The sequence below is a fragment of the Antechinus flavipes genome, chromosome 4, assembly GCF_016432865.1.
Source record: "Antechinus flavipes isolate AdamAnt ecotype Samford, QLD, Australia chromosome 4, AdamAnt_v2, whole genome shotgun sequence".
Lineage (NCBI taxonomy): Eukaryota > Metazoa > Chordata > Mammalia > Dasyuromorphia > Dasyuridae > Antechinus > Antechinus flavipes.
In genome coordinates, this window is record NC_067401.1 from 418,220,864 (window position 1) to 418,235,948 (window position 15,085).

Consider the following 15,085-nt stretch of genomic DNA (forward strand, 5'->3'; position numbering starts at 1 on the left):
TCTTTCTTTCTTTTCATATGAGTTTTCAATGTAAGCATTTATACCTTGGAAATCTTATTAAATGTTATAAACCAGACCTTGATTTATTGTTTTGTTGATTGCTTAGACCAAAGAAAATGATGAGGAAAATATTAATAAAGCAGACAAGATGTAAAAGTGTGTTGTGCCTACAGTCAATTGTTAAACATTTACCAGCACAACCTTGAATATTATTAACCTGGGCATAGCAGAAATCAAATTAAAATATAATCAGCTCATATTTACCACAGAATCTAGACATCCTTGGCCTCTGTGATAACAAAGAAAAAGTACTGAATTAGAAGTTAAGACACCTGAGTTTTGGTGTAATTCATCACTATTCATCTGTGTGCCCCTGACCTGTCAAATATCTTTTCTAAGCCTCAGTTTCTTCTTCTTTCTTCTTACTCTTCATTTTCCTCTTCTTCCTCTTCTACTTCTCCTCCTCTTCCTCCTTCTTCCACTTCTTCTAATCTTTACTATTTACTATAGCTTTTAACTTTTGTTCTGTACCATTTGAATTTTTCTTACTACATGTGGTTTTAAAAACATTTCGAATTTAATGTGGTAGTACCATTGTCTTGCTCTTTTACATCCTTTTGTTAACTTCCTTGACTCTATTCTGTTTGTAAAAATAATGAATGTAGACTCCCTTTTCTTTCTTTTCTCCATTTTTATTACCACCATCAACCTCAATTCTTGCCAACAAATATCTATACCCTCTATGTTTAAAAAATATCTCTTTAGCAGATAATCACACAAAACTAATTTCCACTTTGGATATGTCTAAAGATTCATGTCTCATTCTGAATCTCTAGATCATTACCTCTCCAAAAAAAGGGCAGAAATCTTTTCATCATGAGTATTTTGGGACTGGTGAAACCAAGATAGCAGAGAAAATGTAGGAAGTTGCCTGAACTCCTCCCAGTTTCCCTCAAAACAACTTTAAATCAAGCCTTAAAATAAGAGCTTGTAAAAAGAATTAGGTGAAACAATTTTCTAGCCCAAGATAACTTGGATTGTAGGAAAGGTCTGCCTTTCTTGGGTAAAAGGGAAGGTAACCCAGAGCAAGTCTTATGTGGGCAAGCCAGTAGGAGGTTCTTACCCCAGAAGAAATCAGCAGTAGAAGCCCTGAAATCTTGGCTCAGCAGTCCAGTGATACAAGCCAATGAGATGGGAAGCTTCCAGCCCTAGCATAGCCAAGGAGCAGCCAGCCCCTGAGGCATAGATGCAACCAGCAAAACTAGGCAGGGCAACCACAGTGTAATAGGTGAGAGCCAGTCCAGTAGCCCCATCAAGCCAGTGACTATTCTCCCTGGTCATAAGCTTAGAACTTGACTTTAAAGGTCATGAAATGGGCTAGAAAAGTCAAGAATACCAAAGAAAATGATAAAAAAGTAAAGAAAGGAGATTTAGCAATACCAAATCTTAATTGTATTATAAGGCAGTAATTATAAAGAACCTATCTGGTACCGGCTAAGAAATAGAAAGGTAATCAGTGTAATAGAGGAGATCTACAATATACAACAGCAAATAAACATAATAACCTCACATTTGACAAATATAAAGAATTAAGATTTTAGGCTAAAAATGAATTATTTTGTAAAAATTGTTGGAAAACAGTATGGCAGAAACTCAACACAGAACAATATTTTACATCATTTACCTTCAAGTTAAATCAAGATGGATATATGATCTAGTTATAAAGAAAGATTTTACAAGAAAATGAGAAATCAGAATATATTACTAATCAAATTCATGAGTTGATGAACAATTTATGAATAATCAAGAGATAGAGAGCAAAGTTATGTGTAAAATAAATATTTTTGATTACATTAAATTAAAAAAAAACTTTTTATACAAATAAAACAAATATAGTCAAGATTGTCTATAAAATTTTAGACAATTTTTCAGATAAAAGTTTCATATCTAAAATATATAAAGAACTTTGCTTAATCTATAAGAATATGATGCATTCCCTATTGATAAATGGACAAAGGATATGAACAGACAGTTTTCTGATGAAGAAATAAAAACAATTTATAGTTATATGAAAAAATACTCCAAGTGATTATTGATTAAAGAAATGCAAATTAAAACATCCTTGAGATATTATTTCATACCTATCAAATTGGCTAAAATAATAAAAGTGGACAGTGACAAATATTGGATGGGAGGTAGAAAAATTAAGATACTAATCATTGTTTGTGGGATCATGAACTGATTCAACCATTTTTTGACATTTTAAAAATATTTATTGGATTGAAATCCCATAATAAATTTGACCTGGTTGTGTTTAGTACTCTGTTCAAAAATTCTGACTGGATCCCTCTTGCCTCCAAATAAAATCCAATCTCTGCTGCCTGACATTAAACATTTGCTATAATTTGTGATCCTTCTGCCTTTCTTATCTTCCCTTTAATTTAATTTAAATTCCCTTAAATGCTAAATGTGCTTTATTATTTTTAATTAAAACATTTTATTTACAAAACATATAGATGAGTAATTTTTCAACAATGACCTTTGCAAACCCTTCTGTTACAAATAATCCCCTTCTTCCCCCACCTCCTCTCTAGATGGCAAGTAGTCCAATACATGTTAAATATGTTAAAATATAGGTTAAATCCAATATGGGTACATATTTATATAGTTATCTTGCTACATAAGAAAAATTAGATTAAGAAGGAAGAAAAAACTGAGAAAGAGAACAAAATGCAAGCAAACAACAACTGAAAGAGTGAAAATCTATGTTGTGGTCCATACTCAGTTTCCACGGACCTCTCTCTGGGTATAGTTGTCTCTCTTCGTCAGTGGACAATTGGAATTGGTTTGTTATTCAACCTTTTTTGAGAGCAATCTGGAATTATTTTCAAAGAGTTATTAAACTACCTACTTACCTATCTATCTACCAGCTACGTACCCTCTTATGCTGTAATACCATTATTTAGTCTATTTTCAAAAATAGGAGAAAAGAAAAAAATCCCCATTTTCTAAAAAGTTTATGGCAGCTCTCTCTCTCTCTCTCTTTTTTTTTAAATTTTATTTTATTTAATAATAACTTTGTATTGACAGAATCCATGCCAGGATAATTTTTATACAACATTATCCCTTGCAATCGCTTATGTTTCGTTTTTTTCCCCTCCCTCCCTCCACCCCCCCCAAGATGGCAAGCAGTCCTATATATGTTAAATATGTTGCAGTATATCCTAGATACAATACCTATTTGCAGAACCGAACAGTTCTCCTGCTGCACAGGGAGAATTGGATTCAGAAGGTAAAAATAACTCGGGAAGAAAATCAAAAATGCGAATAGTTCACATTCATTTCCCAGTATTCCTTCTTTGGGTGTAGCTGTTTCTGTCCATCATTTATCCATTGAAACTCAGTTAAGTCTCTTTGTCATAGAAATCCACTTCCATCAGAATACATCCTCATACAATATCGTTGTCGAAGTGTATAATGATCTTCTGGTTCTGCTCATCTCACTTAGCATCAGTCCATGTAGGTCTCTCCAAGCCTCTCTGTATTCATCCTGCTGGTCATTCCTTACAGAGCAATAATATTCCATAACATTCATATACCACAATTTACCCAGCCATTCTCCAATTGATGGGCATCCATTCATTTTCCAGTTTCTAGCCACTACAAACAGGGCTGCTACAAACATTTTGGCACATACAGGTCCCTTTCCCTTTTTTAGTATCTCTTTGGGGTATAAGCCCAATAGAAACACTGCTGGATCAAAGGGTATGCACAGTTTGATAACTTTTTGGGCATAATTCCAGATTGCTCTCCAGAATGGCTGAATTCGTTCACAACTCCACCAATAATGCATCAGTGTCCCCATTTTCCTGCATCCCCTCCAACATTCATCATTATTTTTTCCTGTCATCTTAGCCAATCTGACAGGTGTGTAGTGGTATCTCAGAGTTGTCTTAATTTGCATTTCTCTGATCAATAGTGATTTGGAACACTCTTTCATGTGAGTGGTAATAGTTTCAATTTCTTCATCTGAAAATTGTCTGTTCATATCCTTTGACCATTTATCAATTGGAGAATGGCTTGATTTTTTATAAATTTGAGTCAGTTCTCTATATATTTTGGAAATGAGGCCTTTATCAGAACCTTTAATTGTAAAGATGTTTTCCCAGTTTGTTGCTTCCCTACTAATCTTGTTTGCATTCGTTCTGTTTGTACAAAAGCTTTTTAATTTGATATAATCAAAATTTTCTATTTTGTGATCGGTAATGGTCTCTAGTTCATCTTTGGTCACAAATTTCTTTCTCCTCCACAAGTCTGAGAGATAAACTATCCTATGTTCCTCTAATTTATTTATAATCTCGTTCTTTATGCCTAGGTCATGGACCCATTTTGATCTTATCTTGGTATGTGGTGTTAAGTGTGGGTCCTTGCCTAATTTCTGCCATACTAATTTCCAGTTATCCCAGCAGTTTTTATCAAATAATGAAATCTTATCCCAAAATTTAGAATCTTTGGATTTGTCAAACACTAGATTGCTATAGTTGACTATTCTGTCTTGTGAACCTAACCTTTTCCACTGATCAACTAATCTATTTCTTAGCCAATACCAAATGGTTTTGGTGACTGCTGCTTTATAATATAATTTTAGATCAGGTACAGCTAGACCACCTTCATTTGATTTTTTTTTCATTAATTCCCTTGAGATTCTCGACTTTTTATTGTTCCATATGAATTTTGTTGGCAGCTCTCTTTATAGTGGCAAAAAAGTGGAAATTTTAGGGATGCCTGTCAATTGGGAAATGGTTCAACAAGTTATGTTTTATGTCTGTGATGGAATACTACTGTGCTATAAGAAATTATGAATTCAATGATTTTAGAAAAATGTGGAAAGATTTGCATGAAATAACAAAGAGCAAAAATAGCAGAAGCAAGAAATCATTATATAAAGTAACAGCAATAGTATTTTAAGAATGTTTTGAGTGAATGTTATTTTGACTATTATACATTTGCAAATTAAATATAAAGGACATATGAAGAAAGATGCTAATTTTATCTAGACAAGGAACTAATAAATAGAAGCATTTATAGATTAATTTTACACATACTCAAACATACAATATATATGTATGTGTGTTGTATATACATGTTTATGTATATACACATATAATACAATATAAACAAGCACACACACATATAGTCTGGATACATACATACATATATACACATGCATATATATCTATTCTTGTCTAATGTAATTATTTCATGGGTGGGGGAAGAAAAAAAGAAATTCATATAATAATAGCAAGTTGCATATATTATAATTATATTTTCCTATGCAATAATCTTTTTTTACTATATTAGGGAAATGGTTATTTTATTCCATTAATTAAACAAAAATTTTAAAAAATGATCAAAAAACAAACAAAAAAAGCCCTGATCAATAGAAAGTTTGAGTGGTGAGAGGGAAGATCAAAACACAATCTCAGAAAAGGACAACAATGTCAAAAAGCCAATATTCAAATCCTCAAAGAGAAATATAAATTGATCTCATACCAGAAAAGTCTTCCTTGAAGAGCTCACAAAGAATTTTAAAAATAAAATAAGAGAATTGGAGGAAAATTTAGAAAAAGAAATAGAATTACACAAGAGATTCATGAAAAAAAAAAGAGTCAAAAGCTTGGTAGAGGAAGAACAAAAATTCACTGAAGAAAATATTTTCTTAAAAAGTAGAATTGGCCAAGTGAAAAAAAAAAGCTAAATGATCACCAAGAAAATAATTCCTTAAAAATTAAAATTAGAAAAGTGCAAGCTAAAAACTCAATGAATCATCAAGAATCAATCAAACAAAATCATTGGAAAAATGAATTCATTGGAAAAAGAACTAACCTGGAAAAATAGATACAGGAGAGATAATTTAAGAATTATTGGACTACCAGAAAGCCACATTAAAGAAAAAGATCTGTATATCATCTTTTAAGAAATTGTAAACTGCCCTAATATCTGTGAACTGAAGGTAAAATAGAAATTGAAAGAATTAACAAATAATCTCCTGAAGGAAATACAAAATAAAAACTTGGAAAAAAATACTTGCCAGCAGCCAGAAAGAAAGAATTCAAATATTAAAGAGTCATAATTAGGATTATACAGTATTTGACAGTTTCTACATTAAAGGAGCAATGGGGTTTGGAATACAGTATTCTGGAATGCAAAGGAGTTTTAATTACAACCAAAAACCAACCACACAGAAAAACTGAGCATAATCTTTCAGGGGGAAGATAGCTATTCAATGAAGTAGTAGACTTTCAAACATTCATGATGAGAAGATCAGAGATGAATAGAAAACTTGACTTTCAAAGACAAGAGGAAAATGCAAAGAGTTGGCAATTATAACTGTGAATGTGAATAAGATGACCTCTCTCATAAAACAAAAGCTGATAGATGAGTAGATTAAAAACCAGAAATGTGCAATGTGTTGTTTATAAGAAGCATATTTGAAGCAGAAAGACATACACAGAATAAAGGCAAAAGGCTAGAGCAGAATATATATTTAGCTGAAGTTAAAAACAGCAACAGGTAATCATGATCTCTGTCAAAATAAAAGCCAAAAAAAATAGATTTAATTAAAAGAGATAAAAAAAGGAAACTAAATTTTGCTATAGATACTATACTATACTTTACTATAGACAAGGAAGCAACAGCAGTAGTAAACATATGCATCAAATGATATAGAATCCAAATTTCTAAAAGAGAAATTAAATGAGTTAAAGGAGGAAAACCTTTTCTCTTTCAGAACTAGATAAATCTAACCACAACCCTTCCATCCCCAAACCCCGCTCAATATCAAGAAGCTAATGAGGTGAACATTAGAAAAGTTAGATATAATAGATCTCTGGAAAAAAGTAAATGGGGACAGAAAGAAATATAACTTTTTCTCAGTAAGAGGTGACATCTACACAAAAGTTGACCATATTTTAGGGTCCCAATCAAATGCAGAAAGACAGACATATTGAATTCATCTTTTTCAGATCATGATGGTAGCTAAATAAATTAATTCCAACGAATCGGTTGGTGAAAGAACAAATCATATAAACAATAATTTCATCAAAGAGAATGACAATAATGAGATAAAATATGAATTGGGGTAATTGGGGGGATTTATATCTCTAAATTCTTACATCAATAAAATAGAGAAAGGACAAATCAATGAATTGGGCATGCAACTAAAAAAAAAAAAACTAGAAAAGAAATAAATGAAAAATGCCCAATTAAACAGCAAATTAGAAATTTTGAAATTCAAAGGGGAGATTAATACAAGTGAAAGTAAGAAAACCATTGCACTAATAAACAAAGCCTGGAGATAATTTCATGAAAAAACCCTTATAAAAATGGATAATTCAGTAATTTGACTTAAAAAATAAGAAAATCAAATTAGCAATTTCAAAAATGAAAAGAATGATTTCACCACAAATGAAAAGGAAACTAAACAAATAATTAGGAGATAATTTTTCCAATTGTAGGCCAATAGATCTAACAATATAAGTAAAATGGATAAATATTTACAAAAATATAAATTTCCCAGATTAACTGAAAAGGAAATTAAATACTTAACTGTTTTTGGAAAAGAAATTAAACAAGCTATCAATAAATCACTCAGAAACAGCACTCAATGTCATACGAGTTTACAAGTGAATTCTACCTAACATTTAAGGGATAATTAACCCCAATACTATATAAACTATTTAGAAAAATAGCTGTAAAAGTTCTATCAAAATCCTTTCATCGCTAATTCAGTTTCAATTGATCAAGGATGGACAGAAGCAGCTACACCCAAAGAAAGAACACTGAGAAATGAATATAAACTGCTTGCATTTTTGTTTTTCTTCCCAGGTTATTTATACCTTCTGAGTCCAATTCTCCCTGTGCAACAAGAAAACTGTTTGGTTCTGCACACATATACTGTATCTAGGATGTACTGTAACCTATTCAACATGTAAAGGACTGCTTGCCATCTTGGGGAGGGGGTGGAGGAAGGGAGGGGAAAAATCATAACAAAAGTGAGTGCAAGGGATAATGCTGTAAAAAAATTACCCTGGCATGGGTTCTGTCAATAAAAAGTTATTAAAAAAAATCAATCATGAGAGTATGACCAATGGGATAAAGAGCCAGTCTTAGAGCCAGAAAGACTTTATTCAAATCCTATCTCATATTCCCACAGTATTATGACTCCACATATATCATTTACCTACTTAATGTTCTAGGCAACTTTCAAATACTACACATCATAAATAAATGGCTAATAAGCATTAGTAAAGGGAAAAAAAAATCCTTTCATCATGGAAATAGTGCTGATAACCAAACCAGAAAGAACCAGAACAGAGAAAGAAAACTACAGACCAGTTTCCTTAAAAATATTAATGCAAAAAAAATTAAATAAAGTATTAGAGAAGAGAATACAGTAATAAAAACCAAAATCATACACTATGACCAGGTCAGATTTGAACTAGGAATTCAGGGATTGTTCACTATTAAGAAATTTACCCACAAAACTGACCACATTAATAACCACCTGAAATAATTTGATTATTTCAATAGATTAAGAAAAAAAAAACTTTTGACAAAAACACAATTCATTGCTTTTAAAAACACCCAGAGAGCATACAAATAGGAATTCCTTAAAATGATAAGTAGTGTCTATATAGAACCATTAGTAAGCATTATCTGTAATGGGGATAAACTAGAATCATTCCCAATAAAATCAGGGATGGAATAAGAATGCTCACTATCATCACTATGTATTATTAGTACAACATTGTACTAAAAATGTTTACCATAACAATTAGAGGAGAAAAAAAATGGAAAGAGAATAAGCAATGAGGAACAAAAGTATCTCTTTTTCCTGACAATTTGATGGTATACTTAGGGAATTCTAGAGAATCAATTAAAAATAAACTACTTGGAATAATTAACAAGCATAGCAAAGTTATAAGATATAAAATATACTCAGATAAAGCATTTCTTAATATATTACCAACAAATTTCAGCAGCAAGAAATAGAAATAGAAATACCCTTTAAAATAACTGTAGACCATAAAAATAGTTGGGAATCTACCTGCCAAAACAAACTTAGAAATTTCATGAACACAATTAAAAAACACGTTTAATGCAAATAAAAATAGATCTAAACATTTTGAAAAATATCTGTTCATGGTAGAACAAAACAATATGATAAAAATGACAATTCTACCAAAGTTAATTTGCTTTTTCAATGTCATACCAATCAAACTACCAAAATACAAACAAGCAAACAAAAAACAAACAAAAACAACCCCATATTATAGAACTAGAAAAATTAGTAACAAAATTAATCTGGAAAAAGAAAAGGTCAAGAATATCAAGGTAATTAATGAAAACAATGTGCAAAGGAAGGTTGCCTAACCATGCTAAAAAAAAACCCTATTAAGCAGCAATCATCAAAATTATATTAATAAGTGGCAAGTCACTGGAATAGATTAGGTACAGTAAATTGCAGTAGTAAATGACCATAGCAACATGGTGTTTTATAAACCCACACTATAGCTTCCATAACAAGTACTCACCATTTGACAAAAACTACTGGGAAAACTAAAAAAACAGTATGGTAGAAATTAGACAGAGACAAACATCTTAACACAATACTAAGATAAGAGCAAAATGGCACAGGATTTAGATGTGAAGGATGAAGTAAAGAAGTTAGTTTTCCTGTAAGATCCATGGAGAAGGACAAAAAATTAAGACCAAACTGAAAGTAAAAATTCATAATTTTGATTATGTTAAATTTAGAAAGCTTTTACACAAACAAAAGCAATGCAATCAAGATTAAAAGGAAAGCAGAAAGTTGTAGAAAAATTATTTTGCAGCAAATGTCTCTGATAAGAATCTCATTTTAAAATTAGAAAACTGAATTAAACTGGAAAGACTAGATCAGAAAACTTTTGGCTTTCTATATTTCATTTACAAAAATGATAAAGAGCATCACCTGAGAAGGAATACAAGACAGCAGAAATAAACAAAAACTAGGGTAAAGCAGCTGTCCTCCTAAAATAATCTAAGAAGCACCCAAGAAAGATCTGATCTCCATGGGCAATCGTTCTGCCTGAGTGAAATGCAAACACCTGCAGAAGCTGGGTTGGGAGGAAACCTCAGCCTTAGGGGTCTTCACATCCCAGGCTGAATAGGAGAAGCTTGAAGGACTTCCACTTTCAAGGGACAGGAAGCATAACTGTGCTGACCAGAAATGTTCTGAGCTTTCACTTCAGACACACAACATAGCTGGGGTCTCTAGACATGTCTGAGGAATAGGGAAAATACTTTAAGATTGAATCTTGAAATAGACCTCAGAAAAAGTGAGAAGGACTTGAAGTTTGGGGCATCATTACCCACACTTTGGGACTAGAACTTGATTTTACTAATAACTGCCCAAAACAAAACAAAATAATAAAAATGAGCAAGCAAATGAAAAATAATCTAAACATAGAAAGCTACTATAGGGATAAATAATGAAGATCAGAATTCATATTCAAAGGAAGTCTGTGGAGCTAAAAAAAAAAAGCCTTTCTTTTTTTCAATGAAAAACATCAAATAGTACAAAGTGTAAAAAATAATTTTTTGGAAGAACTTAAAAGGGAGTTTTAAAAGTCAAGACTTTTAAAAGATCAAGAAAATAATTAGGAAAAAAAGTAAGAGCAATTCAAGGAAATCAAGAAAATTATGAAAAGAATGGTAATCACAAAGTAAAATAAGAGAATAAAACTTAAGGAATAAAATAATTCCTTGAAAAGTAGAAAAGAGAAAGCTAATGATGTTCTGTCACCAAGAGATAGTAAAACAAAATCAGAAGAATAGGAAAGTAAATGAGAATGTATCATATCTCATCAGAAAAACAAATGATTTGAAGAACAGTTTGAGAAGAAATAACATAATAATAGTTGCACTATCTGAAAATTATAATTAAAAAAGAATCTTAATATAGTTTTTTAAAATAACAAATTATCAAGGAAAATTGTCTTGAAATTCTAGAAGAAGACAAAGTAAAAATAGGGAAAAAAAATCCATTGATCACTACCTGAATGAGATCTCATAAAGAATGTTACAGAATATCAGAGCCAAGTTCCTAAGTTCCTAGGTTAATGACAAAATACTTCAAGCAGTAAGGGGAAAAGTAATTTAAATAATCTGAAGCGACAAAGAGCATTGCAGAAAACATAGCTGCTATTATATTTATGGACTGTAGGTCTTAGAATACTATATTTCATAAAGTAAAAGAGCTGGAGTAATGACCAATGATAATTTACCCAGCAATATTATGTATAATTCTAAATATGGAAAAACAATGGATATTTAATGCATTGAATGATTTTCAGGTGATAGTGATAAAAACAGAACAATGGAAAATTCAACACATAAGTTCCACCTGGGGTAAGGAGCTGGGATGGGGAGACAGAATACTGTGCAGTCTGCACAGCAGAGAATCTTCAGTGGGGCTCTTAAACTACTGTGTCCTGGTTACAAAGGGATGACTTAGCAGATTTGCTGTAAGACACTCAAAAGCAAATACAAAAAGAAACTTTTAAGTCACTAAGCCCCACAAGAATATAGGACCTGGCCAAAATTACTCAGCACTGGAAGTCACTCAGGAGAACTGCCTCAGGGCACATTAAAGTGCTGTCATTCCTTTGCTTTAATAGCACACCTTAACCCTTAAAAAAATTAGCAAAAAACAAAAAGAGCTCTGACCTCAGTCCTCTTTTATGGAGAGAGAAAAGAACAGACCTCAAATCCTTACTCTAATTGGGAATGATGAAAGAGAGAACAACATGTATGTATGCATATATCTACATATTTTTATGTGTAGATATATAGATATATGTAGATATATACAAGTCTTCCAAATTCAGAAAGAAACAAGAATGCAAGGGGATAGGGTGGGGGAGAGAGGATAAGGGAAAGTCTCTTAGAGGTGTAGTAGGTAAGTTAAGGAATAGGAGGGCAAGGCAGCAGGTCTAAGTTAAGTAGAGGAGTGAGGAGGGATAGGGTAAATAGGCTGAGAATGGCTGAACAAGTTGTGGTATGTATCATTGTGACTAAATTGTATTGTGCTCTAAGAAATGACAAGCAGGTGGATTTCAGAAAAACCTGGAAAGACTGACATGAACATATGCAAAGTTAAATATGCAGAACCAGGAGAACATTGTACACATTAACAGCAATATTGTATAATGATTATGATTGACTTAGCTATTTTGATAATGATCCAAGACAAATTAAAAAAACAAAAACTTTTGATGGAAAATGCTGTTCACATTCAGAGACAGAATTGATGCAGTCAGAATGAAGATCAAAGTATACAACTTTCACTTTTTTGAGTGTGTTTTCCCTTTTATTCTGTTTCTTCTTTCATACTATGACTAATATGGAAATGTTTTACATGATGACTTATATTTAACTTTCATTAAATTGCTTACTTTCTTGAGGAGGGCAAAGTAAAAGGGGGGGGGGAATTTGTAACTCAAATTTATTAAAAAAATGTTATAAGTCTTTACATATAATTTTAAAAATAGAATACTATTTAAAAGAAAAAAAATAAGTCTTTTGGGATAATAATTGATCATTACAATGATCCTAGTTCTAAAGTTTTTCAAAGTGAACTTCATTTGCAATGTCTTAGTTATTATTTAAATTACCTTCCTGGTTTTGTTCATGTCACTTTCTACCAGCCTATACAAACCCTGTGGGATTCTCTGAATCCATCCTTTCTCTGATACTATAATATCTTATAGTACAATGATATTTCATTGTATTCATGCACAATAATTTGTTCAACCATTCTACAAATGAATACCACTGATTTTGTTTCAGATTCCTTGCTGCCACAAAAATGCTATAATAAATATTTTATTCAGATCAGTTCCTCTTTCTTTGATTTCTGAAGCACAAGACTAGAAATGATAACAATAAGTCAAAAAACATGGGAAGGTTAGTATATAGTTTCAAACTGTTTTTAGAATGTTTAATCCAATTCACAAATAATGGCAAGAGTGAATTAATATTTCTGTTCTCACATAGATTCTCTGATCATCCTCATAGTTTCCAATCTAATAACATAAGACAGACTTTATAGAATTATCTTAATTTGTATTTCACTTATTATTTGTGATATGAAACATTTAAAATGTTTAGTAACAACTTTAATTCTGCTCATATCATTTGATGAATTATTTATTGGTTAATAGTCCTTATTCTGTATTTAGGTATATATTTTGAATTTCAGACCTTTATTAAATAAATTTGCTGCAAAGATTTCTTTTTTCAATTAATGGTTCCTCTTCTAATACTAACTATTGAGAATATGAGTGTATGTGTGTAGGTGGGTATAGATAGAGAGGTGTGTTTGTGTGTAGAAGCTTCTTAGTTTTAAAAAATGAAAACTGTCCATTTTATATCCTGTGATCCTCTCTATCCCTAATTTTTAAAAAGAATTACCATGTAATATTGTATTTAACATATACTTTAACATATGTAACATGTATTGGTCCAACTGCCATCTAGAGCAGGAGCTGGGAGGAAGGAGGGGAAAATTTGGAACAGAAGTTTTTGCAAGGCTCAATGTTGAAAAATTATCCATGCTTTGTCAATAAAAAGCTATAAAAAAGAATCTACCATATATATAATTGTAAAAGGTATTTCCCTCCTTGCCTCTCTAATTTGTCTATATTATTTTTTATTTAGGTCTTGTAACCTTTTGGAATTTATTGTGATATAATGTAGTATGTGATTTGATATGAGATGTTGATCTAGCACTAATTCCTGCCAGTCTGCTTTTCATTTTTCCCAGAAATTTTTTTTTTGGTGTGTTGTTTTTGTGTGTGGACAATGAGTCTTTATCCTAATAGCTAGTTCTTGAATTTATCATGCTGTTGTATATTATCAAATATATTTATCAAATACTGTATTACATTAAATTGTTTCTGAATATCATGTGCCTAATTTGTTTCAGGAAATTCTGGGCTCTGTTTTGTCCTACATTTGTCATTATTTCCCCTGAAAATCTCGATCATTTTTCCTCTAGATGAATTTTGTTATTTTCCTTAGTTTTATAAAGCAACCCCTCATTAACTTGAATGGCATGATATTGGATATGTAATTTGATGTAGGTGTCATTGCTATTTTTATTATATTGGCACTGTAATTGAAAAGCATGGAAAAATAGATCTTCTACAGTCATTACTCATGGAGCAGTTGAAGAAGATATGAGGGATAAAGCACAGAACATATTAGAAAGATTTGGAACTGATACTAAAACAAGGTTCTTCTTACAAAGAGGAAAAGATTAGACATGTATACTAAAGTTTTTATTAAAACTAGTAATCAGAAATTTAAGCATGTTTGGGAAATACAACAAGAACAGAGACAAAAATTCAACCATGAATATTCTTGGCAGTTCTTGACATTATTTCAGCAATGGGATATGGATATTCAGAAAGCCCAAGAATAGGAAGAAAAAAGCTAATGTGTTTCAATAATAGCAATTTTTTTTTTCAACAAGACAGATTATTTCAGAGTTAGAGGCTGAAAATTATTAAACAACTATATGAACAGTTCTTAAAGAATATGGAAAACTTGGGAAAGAATTATGAAAGACTTTTTACAGGTGCATAAAATAAACTTATAAAAGAAATAGTTATGTTACAAAAAATTATGGTGAAAACTAGCAAGAAATGGCAAATGTTCCAAAATCTGTTCAATCTATATTATTCTGATGGTTCTTTGAAGAAAGAACTTGGACCTAAATAATATAATAAAATTGCAGTCATTAGGAAAAGGAAATACAACAATTTACTATGGTTTAAGAAAACTACCTTAAAGATTATGTGTTATTACACAGTTTATTTATCAATCCAAGATCCTCTGGTTTTTTTTTTTTATTGGCTGAAAATGTCTGTATGAATAGTAAATAGCAAATTAAAATTGTAATACCTTTAAGGATCATTGATAGTAGAGAATTTTGTCCCCCAGTATTACAAATGAAAAATTAATGGCTTTTAACAAT

At 31.2% G+C, this 15,085-nt stretch overlaps 1 pseudogene; it reads left to right on the plus strand.

The window, feature by feature from the left end:
• The first annotated feature begins 9,690 nt into the window (after positions 1–9,690).
• On the plus strand, positions 9,691–14,795 carry LOC127561611 (synaptonemal complex protein 3-like; annotated as a pseudogene).
• Positions 14,796–15,085: the final 290 nt, after the last annotated feature.